This window comes from Grus americana, unplaced genomic scaffold (assembly GCF_028858705.1).
Source record: "Grus americana isolate bGruAme1 unplaced genomic scaffold, bGruAme1.mat scaffold_82, whole genome shotgun sequence".
NCBI classification, from domain to species: Eukaryota; Metazoa; Chordata; class Aves; order Gruiformes; family Gruidae; genus Grus; species Grus americana.
The window spans coordinates 654,893-658,840 of NW_026562023.1; the positions used below are offsets into that span (position 1 = coordinate 654,893).

At 54.5% G+C, this 3,948-nt stretch overlaps 1 pseudogene; it reads right to left on the bottom strand.

Annotated features, from left to right (window-relative positions):
* Positions 1-1,008: 1,008 nt before the first annotated feature.
* LOC129201168 (olfactory receptor 14A16-like) lies at positions 1,009-1,976 on the bottom strand (annotated as a pseudogene).
* Between the last annotated feature and the right edge of the window lie 1,972 nt (positions 1,977-3,948).

Here is a 3,948-nt window from a genome sequence, read left to right on the forward strand (position 1 = left end):
GCCCACGTTGGATGGGAGAGCTGCCCCAGGGTGGCAGCTCTGATGCACATGGGAAGGGAAGGATGGGATCGAAAAAGCAGGCGATGAAAGCAAAGAGCATGAGTGTCACAGTGTCACTGCGTGAGAGCTCCAGCAAGGGGGTGAAATCACAGCAGAAGTGGTCCGCGCCACTGCAGCCACAGAACTACATCTGGCACACAACTGAGCTGCTTGCTGTAGATGACAGAAGTCACCCTAGCGAAGGGGCAGCTGCCCTCTGCAGACAGACCTGCCAGTTCATGAGTCTTGTAGAGAGCAGGGGGTGGCACACAGCCCAGTACTGATGGTAGGATGTGCTCACCAGTAGTAAACACTCTGTACATGCAAAAGGTGCAGAAAACAGTACACTAACACCGTGATGAGCAGAGATGGTGCTGTGCCCAGTCATGAAGCTGGCTATCAGCTGGGGCAGGGGGGTGGTGCAGTAGCAGGTCTCCAGGGAAGACAGATGCCTCAAAAAGAAGCCCATGGGGGTGTGCAGATGCTGCTTTGCCACCATCCGCATGATGATGAGGGTTTTCCCAGGCACAAACACCACGCAGGTCATGAGAGAGAGGAGGAAGACAGTTGTCTAAGGGCTGGGAACATTCCCCATTCCATAGGTATGAGGGACTCCATGACTGCCCCATTGCCCTTTCTCTGTGGAGGGTTTTTGGTCCTTCATTTGCTCTCTAACTTTGTAGGGAACTTGCAAGGAAGATCATTTGGTTTGGTTTTCATTGCTTGGGTCTCAAACAGACAAGTCCCTGCAAGTACATTTATTTTGTATAATTAAAGAAGGAGTATAGCTCCTTGTTCAGACAGTTGCTGGGTCCCACGAGTGAGGTAGATAAGTAGAAGTGGGGTGTCCACGTTTCTTTGTGGACAGCATGATCACAGTAAAAAAAGCAAGAAAAGAAAACAACTGACCCAACAACAATGACAACAACAAAAACTAATCAAGAAAGACTGGGCCTGTAAGGAGTTACATTATGAGTCACATGCTGAAGAAGGTGGACACTTTACAGCTTCTGGACAAAATTCAGTCCTCAGTTTCCACACGGCTTCCTTGAGCTCCTTGTTCCTCATGCTGTAGATGAGGGGGTTGACAGCTGGAGGTCCCACCGAGTACAGAAGTGACACCACCAGATCCAGGGTTGCGGAGGAGACAGAGGAGGGCTTCAGGTGGGCAAACATGGCAGTGCTGACAAACAGGGAGACCACGGCCAGGTGAGGGAGGCACATGGAAAAGGCTTTGTGCCGTCCCTGCTCAGAGGGGATCCTCAGCACGGCCCTGAAGAACTGCACATAGGACACCACAATGAAAACAAAAAACACCCAAATCCTAAACAGGCACTAACCACAAGAAGGCCAACTTCCCTGAGGTAGGCATCTGAGCAGGAGAGCCTGAGGATCTGGGGGATTTCACAGAAGAACTGGTCCACAGCATTGCCGTGGCAGAGGGGTAGGGAAAATGTATTGGCCGTGTGCAGCAGAGCATAGAGAAACCCACTGCCCCAGGCAGCTGCTGCCATGTGGGCACAAGCTCTGCTGCCCAGGAGGGTCCCGTAGTGCAGGGGTTTGCAGATGGCAACGTAGCGGTCGTAGGCCATGATGGTGAGAAGACAATACTCTGCTGACATCAAAAAGAGAAAGAAAAAGAGCTGTGCAGCACATCCTGTGTAGGAGATGGCCCTGGAGTCCCAGAGGGAATTGGCCATGGCTTTGGGGAGAGTGGTGGAGATGGAGCCCAGGTCGAGGAGGGAGAGGTTGAGGAGGAAGAAGTACATGGGGGTGTGGAGGTGGTGGTCACAGGCTATGGCAGTGATGATGAGGCCGTTTCCCAGGAGGGCAGCCAGGTAGATGCCCAGGAAGAGCCAGAAGTGCAAGAGCTGCAGCTCCCGTGTGTCTGTGAACGCCAGGAGGAGGAACTGGGTGATGGAGCTGCTGTTGGACATTTCCTTCATCTGGGCATGGGGACCTTTTCAAGGAGGATAAGGCAGTGACAAGTTAGAGCATTCTTCTCTGAGCAAAACCTAGTGCATTTCTCACAGAAACTCCACTGAAACTGCCTCCCCTCCTTCAGGAAGACCTTTGGCAGGTCCCTCTCATCAGCTGTGGTTGGTGCTGGCTGAGGGTGCCGCAGGTAGCTGGGGGCTCTGCTGGAGTCTCTGCAGGAATCAGTTCATCCCTACAGCAATAGCTAAACAGGAACTCGGGGTCACATAAGATCAAATCCCCTCGTGATATCAAAGGACTTTTCAGTATTGTCCCTCCCAATTCACCTGACCGCAGAGCAGAGTTGAGGGGATTTTGCTTTGTGTATTTTGTTCTAGTTGCCCCACCACACCTGAGGAGCACCTGTGAGCACTGCCACTTCTGCTGCACTCCAGGTGCAATCTTGTGGGTCCTGGCAGGCAAAGGGACAGTGCCTTTGTGCAGAGTGAGGACAGTCAGTCTGTCCATCAGCCCTGGTCTCTGCTGCCGTGTGCGGGCAGTTCTTTGAGCTGGGGGATGATTGCCCCCAGATGTTCCCCGGAGAAGGAACTGGACGTTGCTGAGAGCAGAGGAATCCAGTTCCCAAGTGCAATCTCCAAACCCCTCACCCTGTCTCATTGTACCTGAGGAGGATCTCAGCTCTGCCCTCCCGGCCAGGGACACAGAGGGCTCAGTGCAGCTGCCCGTGCACAACCGCCCAGCAGCATTCCCATGGCCTTAGCACTGAGGTGTCTTCTCCATGGGGCTCCTTCATAACACACACCTGCCACAGGAGAGCTGTGCCCTTGTTCAAGCACAGGATACCACCCAGCAGGGAAACAAGGAGGGAAACAAACCCTGAAGCTGGGGTGTCCTGAAGGGAGAGTTTTCCCTTTTGTATCGCTGGGAGCCGGGGGATTAGGAGGGGATTGGGACACTTTACTCCCATGGACAAATCCGTGTACCAAGACCCCCAGGGCTGGTCTCTGAGGTGCATCTCAATGCCACCCCCCATCCCAGTCCAGTGACAGGAACAAGAGGAGCAGAGAATGGAGGGGGAAAATGGACAAATGCCACAGTGCTGCTGCCGACGGAGGCAGGACAGGGACAGACGGTCGGGTATGTGATAATTTCTCCTCTTCAGGGCTGAGGTCATTGAGAAGATGACCGAGTCCCCATGGCTGTAAGGGCAGAGGCTATGCTGGGTGGGAGAGAAGAGCAAGGGTTTTCTCTGGTGAAGGCTTCTGCACTGCAGCGGATGGCAGGGAGGTGCCAGAATCCTCCCTCCCACGGTGTTTCTGGGAGCAGCTCCCTCTCCCTCCCTGCCCATTTCTCTGCTGCCTGGAGTAGTCCCTGCTGGGAGCTGCTTCTCTGCCTCCATGCTTCTCCCCTGTCAGTGCTCACAGTCCCCATGCCACCGGCTGTGTGCTCAGCTCTGCCCTGCAGACACCTCCTGGTAGCCAGGCACTGCCCAGGGGCATCCCTGTGTGTGCAGTTGTTAAAGAGCAGCTCAGGAAATGCTAACAAGAAGTGGGGTCTCAGTGCCCTCTCTAGAACAGAGAAATAATTCCAGGCTCCTGCTGCCCAACCAGGCTACCAAGCCCTGGGCACCCGTGGCTGCACATCTGGCTTCACACCCCTGCAGCCATCCCTAGGAGAAGGCAGCAATTACCCCCTGTCTCTCCGATGGAGCAGCAGGGAAGCCCTGCTCTGGAGCACAGCCTCCTCCTCTACATTAGAGAAACTGACAGAGTCCTCCTGACAGAGCCCATAAACTGTCAGATGTACCAGTTGTAGGAGATCCCTCCAGGAACTGAAGCTGCGTTGCCCTGCAGCCAGAGACTTACCACGTAGAGGGCTGTGAAGATTTCTCCCTCAGTGAGCTCTCAGCATCCTCCCGCTCCCAACTGCCTTGAAGCTCTCTCTGCCTCGCAGGTCTCCTCTTGGGGCCTG